Below are 7,074 nucleotides of genomic sequence, written 5' to 3' on the forward strand. Positions count from 1 at the left end.
GAAATATCTTCTCATGGCAAAAAAAAAACCCCAACCCAAAACATAAATGGTAGGATTTCCAGCAACCAGCAGCTTTCTCTGTTAATCAGAGTGCAAACATTTCCATCTCTACTACTCAGAAGTGACAAAATAACACACTTATAACGATGTCATATTAAACACAGAAGTAGGATATGGTTTACCTTCAGTACTCTGACTCACAGAAGCCTAGATGATAATTCAGCCCATAGAATTAGGACACATGAAGTTTCACCGAAGAAGGACAATTAAACTTTTCTGTAAAAGTAGGTGTTCAGTGAACAAAAGAATTAAATTCTTTTTATTCTGAATGAAGATGGCTAGGCTACTAGAAACCTGAACAACATCACGCAAATGTGCCCAAATTGATCCATACTAAAATAAAAAACAGGCAGCAAGACATAGCAACTATGTGAGGGCACAGGGCCAAGTAAAGTCAATTAACTTCTTGGCTAGTGGCTAGTCAGAGAAACTTCCCAAATTTATACTTATTTCTAATATTACTTAAACAACAAAACAAAAAACCCCAAATCAAACAAAAAGCAAACAGAACAAAAAATAAAAAGAAAACAAGAAGTGAAAAGAGATGACAGCTTTCCCCTTGCAAAATGCAAAAGAAGAATAACAACTATTTAAAGCCTGTAACTCCAACCTTTGCCGCTATAATTCAGATGAGAAATATTGTCCCTATTGACAGGTGAAGGAAAGAGCTCTCTTCCCCAAAGGCACAAAAGATGAATCCAAGAACACTAAGTTCTACTGAAATATCACCTGCACAAACTTTCTGAACAGTGTGGAAACACAGGCTTTCACAGAATCACATGAGTAAGAAAGATTTAGCAGCTAAAAGATAGGATTAAGAGAAAGCTGGCACTAAGTTTTCACCAGATTAAGAAATTTCAGACTTAACAGATTCTAGAACTGGTAACACAGATGTATAGCACACCACTAAAATTAGCATATCTTGCAGTTCAAGTCTTCTCCTTTTCCTTACTTATATTCCAACAAACAGTTTTCTGAATTTCATGGAATTCTGTGCAGAACAAGATTTTTCAGAGGCTGACCAAATTCCATGGTTCCTTAATAAAAAGGCAGGAGCCACCATGTAACAGCATTTTTTGACACTGTCCATAAAATAAAATCATTAACCCTGCCAGAGTGATCAAGTCATGCTGTCTGGTTTTTTTTTTTTTCCTAGCCACAAAAGGGGCAGTACAGTTAATAAAACCAAACACACACACAAAAAACCACACAAAAAATAAAATAAGAAACAAACAAAAAAAACACAAACATAAATTCTGTCACAGCTAGTTACACACTTATTTCTACTTATTCCTACACTGAAGTGAAACTATGGATACCTTGCTGCCATGGCAAACAAGTTCACTCAAAGATTTATCTTACGTAATCCTGAAATTAGAAAGGCTGTAACTCATTTAATAATTTGCAACACTGGAATGAATAAATTACAGATGCTCATTTCCCTGATCTATTGTGCCCAAAATATAAATCATGTGGGGTAAAATATGCATTTGTTGCTTAAGTATCCTAACTTAGCTACCATGCGAGACTTAGCTTCAAATGGGAGCTCCACAGAGGACACAAAGCACTACACTTCCAGCATGACACACTTCTGCAAAGAAGCTTGCAGCTAAACGGCATGAAAGAGCCCTAGGAATCCCAGGACTAAAACACATTATCATCAGATTTACAATGCATCTTCTTGTGCAATACTTGCTCCACTACCTGCATCACTTCAAAGACATTTCCTGTATGCCCCCTTTGAAAAGCTCCCATCCCTTTGTGGCCCCAGCTAGTCCACTGAAACACAACTCTAGCTTTGTATTCATTCAGAAGCTTCTGCCTGCCACAGGCAGGAGTGGAGTGCTGGCTGGATTCCCCCGCCCTTAACCTCAGAGAGCTTTTCCCTTCACTGAAACCCTTCTCCTCCTTTTCATGCTCTTTGTTCTGCGCCCTGAATGAGCAGTACGAAGGAACTCATGGGAATGACTTAAGTCATGTATGGCAAAGGCAGGCAGAAAAACAATACAAGCATACTCTACAGGGCACGAAACCACCAGCGGTAGTTAAGGGAAAGAGTTAATCCCCCTCCCTTCCCTGTGTGGCAGGACCTGACAGGATGTTGGCAACAAAAGCCACAAGGACACTGCTACTCTCTTTCCCTCATGGTTTTTCCAACCATGCATTCCTGCCTTAACCTTGTGCTAGTGTTGGTTGCCATGTGGCAAAATAACCTCGCTGTTGTTTAAGGGTTTTTTTAATTAATTACTAATTGCAAATTAAATTGATTAAACAACCCCAGACTTAGGCTCTGAAGTTGGGGGCACTGAACAAACCAAATTTAGGCAACGACCTTTCTAAACGACCACACTAGAGTCAGCCAAGAAAGCAGAGAGCAGCAAGTGCAATTGTGTAGCAGGGGAGAGATAAGAGGCTCACCACTCAACTTGAATGTCTGCAATTGCTCTACAAAAGTCAAACATATTGCACCAGAGATCTCTAATGGTCCAGGATGAACAGAGTGCTAGAATACTATCTTCAAGTTTACAAGCCCCAAAATGTCACAATTAAGGCGGACAATTGTGCAAAATTCAGTTTGACTTAATCTCTTTGAAACATCTGTATTTAAGTATTTTAGAGAAGATAGAAACAGTTTTCTCTCCACACCTCCCACTTTGAGATTAACAAGCTAACAGAAAAGTTGTTTCCTTTACACTCTCTAAGGTTCACAGTTCCTAGGAGCAAAGTCTGTTTCTTCTCCAAGCAACATCTTGCAACCCTTCACCAAAAAAACATGAGGGGGCCGAATTGGGAGCTGAAATTGAGCACATACTAAATCTAAATTTTTTTAGCACATACTATATCTAAATTTTTTTTTCCAGAGAACTGCTATAAACATACACTGTATAGAACAGCTCTTCAGGATGGAGAAAACAGAAAAAAAAACCAGAATTTGGGACAAGGCCCCAAAGAATGAAAATCTAACAGTGTCAAAGTGTATGTATAATGCCTGCACCTCCAAATTCTGCGTTCAGTTTTCCTTTCTCAGGTTGACTTAAAAGATGGCAAGGAACATATACAAACTGTACCCTATTACCTTTAATTATCGTACTCCTATGTTATCAGCCTTCTATAACTTGCTCTTCAATGTGATCTTGAAGAGAACTTCCTCTTTCTTCCTGACCTCTCAGCAACACGTTAAAAAATCCCTATTACCTAATGATAGTGCTAGACACTCCAGCTCCTTCAAACATGGTGAATGTTACACTCAGAATATCACAGAAACACCTATCCCTTTAAAAGCTGGAGCAACAAATTCTGTACTTAGTGAGAGGTCATAAAATATAAGAAAAGGTTGCTCAGCCTACTGGTCTTTCACATTAGTTACAGGGGCTGTCATCTGCCAGGTTCCTCAAGCCATATTCCACAACTGCTGACAAGTTCAAAATTTTTGCCCTCTGAACAGCAACATATTGTATTCAAACAGAATAGTTGTCTTGATTCACTGTCGTCATCATCAGCACAATCAACCACTCCTGAAACATGCTGCTTTTTTCAAGAGGTAAGACATGCTGATGCAATTATGTTATCAGGAGAAAATGAAACTCTACAGCTTTATGGTCAGTGGCCAAGGATTGGAAGAAGAAGCAATTTAAACAGGCATAGCAAGTTGCCTACAATCTTGTCAGCCACAAGAAACCAGAGGAGTACATAAAAACGCAAATGCACAAGCATCGAGAACAGCATAATCTGAAAAAAAGCATAACTGGACAGTATGGAAAAACAGCGTCCCAAATAAACTCCAGCAATTTCTCTTTGAAGAGTGGCTACCAAGCACTTGCAAGCAGCCTTCTTGAGGGATCAAAATCTGTTTCAGCCGTTGGTCACGTGGCCTCTGTACTTCAAACTACCACAGACAAATCCTTACTGTTGGGGATAGGCCACGACACAGAATACAGCGATGCACTGTACTGAGGAGATTTTTCAGCCAAAAAGGCAGAAATGTCAGAGGACTCACACCACATAAATGACCAAAGTGCTTGTGAAATAGAGGATACTGAAACAGGAGCCTTGCAGTGTTTAGCAAGTTCTCACTTATCAGAAAAGTTTTAACAGAAACTTTGGCCTTGAGGGGTGGAAAAGAAGAAAACCAGACAAGATGCAGCTTGGTGGAGGCAGCACATACTAATAAAAGAGATATTTGTCATAATGAAAGGAAGTTCATAACATCTCCACATCAACTTACTACTTACAACCACTTAGCAGCAACCTTTTTGAGGAATCCTCCTGTTTATATACCAATGCTAAGCAATCTTTTCAGTATCATACCTTAGTTCTGTGCTAAAAAAGAAAACTTGTCAGGTTACGTAGCAAAAGCCTACAGCCATCACAATGATTTCACACATATTAAAGTACAACTGGCACAGGCCTGTTTGACAGCTCTTCATGTTTTATGAAATGCCTCAGCTATGTACCAAAGTTGAGAGCACTCCTGACACCACACACACGCACACAAAAAACAACCCAAACTGAACACCAAAACCCCATGGTTCATATGTGAACCAGTCTTAACTTTTAAGCAGAAAAAGATGTTGTCAATCTCTTCTTAGATACACTGAAACAACTTTAGTATCATTGCAGGTATATCTCACAGACGTCTTTCTAAACTGCCTTGGCTGAAGCGCACCTTGGATAACAATTCCACAGTATGTAGGATAGTCTCAGAAGAGGTTTGTGGGAGATTTTTGGTAGAGAAATAGTTCTACAATTACAGTAGGTTGCAAACAGTGCTGAAGTGCAATATCAATTTTGAGAAGCCAGTACTTGGTCTCCAGTCCTTCATTTAGTTTTGCTCACGTTGCCAGTACTGTGGCTGTCTCAAAGCAACATCACGGTCACCTGCTAAAGTGGTAGGAAGTCAAAGGTCACCCAGCTGTTTAAAATCCTGAACAAAAATTATTTAGGAACCCATTTAATGACACTGTCAGAAGGGTGAAAAATTAACAACAATTACACCCCAAGCTAAAGCCTAACAACAAAAATAGGTATTGGCAAAATATTAAAAAATAAACCAAAACATATTCAGACGTAAGCAGCTTGCTCCAGCTTAAACTCAGCGGAACAGAAATCACAGGCATGCAAGGTAAAAAGCCTAAGCAATATTCTCCTTCATTAAAATCATGAGCTGGCAGAGGGACGAGCACTTTCTTCTCACCCTATATACATCTGAGCAAACATTCAGTCTAGGCCGAAGAGGTTCTCAGACTTGCAGAAACCCTTATCTATTCAAAACACAGACAAACCAGTTAAAGTATTTCTGTATGAATGTTAAGCAAGCAACCTGGGAGGTTAAACCAGTTCTACTGAGCAGCCAGCTTCTCTGGCATAATGGGAAATGACTGGTCTTCCCAGATGTGCATAAACAGTTATTAAGACAGCTCTACCCTCCTCTCTAAATGAACGGTTTCCCAAGAATCATTATGGGACTTGAGAGAAAGCCAAGAAAAAAAAGCAACTTCTTTATAGACAGTAAGTTTCACTGAAGAACAAAAAACCTCATTGCCTCTTCTGCAAGTTTCATGTATCCTGGAATAAACTGAAGTCACCTTTCTTCTTTTTACTGAGTCTGTTTCAAAGCCACATTCACACATAAATGATGAAACTGTAAAAATAATCCATAACTTCATACATTCATCTCAGAATCAAGATGACCCATTTGAATGCTGTTTTAAGAGAATTTACTTTCTGCTAACCAAAAAAGCTGCAGCTAGTCTCTTCCTTAGCTCAATGTTTGAGTGGGTGGAAAGGTGAGAAGTGTAAAGGCATCTGTGTGGACCATTACTACAGACAGGACCAGGCTCCACTGGATAGGTACAGCTTCAGGACTGCAGATTTTATATAAAGACTGAGCCTCTCACTCAGCTTTTCTTTGCTGGTATTAACACACATCGACTTCCTCATATTGGGACTTTTCATTCCCCATACTTAAAGGAGAAAGCATGAAAAGCCAAAAGCAAGACAAGTGGCCAACCATAACAAAGATAGAAAAGTTGGCAGGAATGTGAAGGAAAGAGAAACTGGGTGACTTATTCCAGACCTACGTAAAGCATTTCCCCAAAAACCTCTTTCCCAATATCGTTGCCTTCTACACTTTTCAGGCCACTTGTTCACCTCTAACAATGAATTCATTTCCCTTGTTTATCCTTTTTTACTTTCACTGAGAAATCTAACCTGTTATTCCCCAGGAACTTACTCATCACCATCAGAGCTTCAGTCAGTTCCGGCCTCTCATAGAAAAAATGTCTGAAAATTTCTGACTCTATTTAACAATCAGCTGTCTTGCAGAGTTTCATATTCTAGGTATTTACTCGGCAATTTTGCACACAGAGAGAGGAAAAACCCCAAACTAAAATCCAGTGGTTTGAAACAACTGGCCAATAACTCAGCTACTACAGAAACACAAGCTCCACGTCTGTGTTACAGTCATTGCTCAGACTACAGAGTATCTGCAAACCCACGTTTAACATCCACTACATTTTGGCTGCTCTTTGAGTGACAGCATAACCTAAAGACATTTTTGGAAAAAACTGCAAACATTAAAGTGGTATAAATTAATTGCTATCATAAGATCATAGAATGGTTTGGACCAGAAAAGAGCCTTGAAGATTATCTGGTTCCAACCCCTCTGCCATGAGCAGGGACACCTTCAGCTAGACCAGGTTGCTCAGAGCCCCATCCAGCCAGGCCTTGAACACCCCCAGGGATAAAAATATCACCTCTTAGGTTGATACTGTAATATCCTCAACCTCATCAGTGAATTCTGTTTCTCGAGACTCAAGCACTGCTTAGAAACAGACAAAAACAAACAGGCGGAAATGCTAGTTTCTGATCAAAAAGGCGGCCTTGCTGGTCAGAGCAGCGGGCGGGGGCGAACAGCGGGGCACTGACATACCGACGGCACAGCAGGACAAGGATCAGAGCCACGGCCTGCAGCTCGCCCGCCCAGCCCGGGTGCACCTGGGGGCGCTCCCGCGC

The 7,074-nt window shown here is 40.2% G+C and overlaps 1 protein-coding gene across 2 annotated transcripts in view; it reads right to left on the bottom strand.

Moving 5' to 3' along the window:
• Positions 1-7,074, bottom strand: part of HOOK3 (hook microtubule tethering protein 3) — an 89,946-nt gene that overhangs the window by 82,459 nt on the left and 413 nt on the right. The window lies entirely within an intron of this gene.

The sequence above is a fragment of the Aphelocoma coerulescens genome, assembly GCF_041296385.1.
Source record: "Aphelocoma coerulescens isolate FSJ_1873_10779 chromosome Z unlocalized genomic scaffold, UR_Acoe_1.0 ChrZ, whole genome shotgun sequence".
Taxonomy (NCBI): Eukaryota; Metazoa; Chordata; class Aves; order Passeriformes; family Corvidae; genus Aphelocoma; species Aphelocoma coerulescens.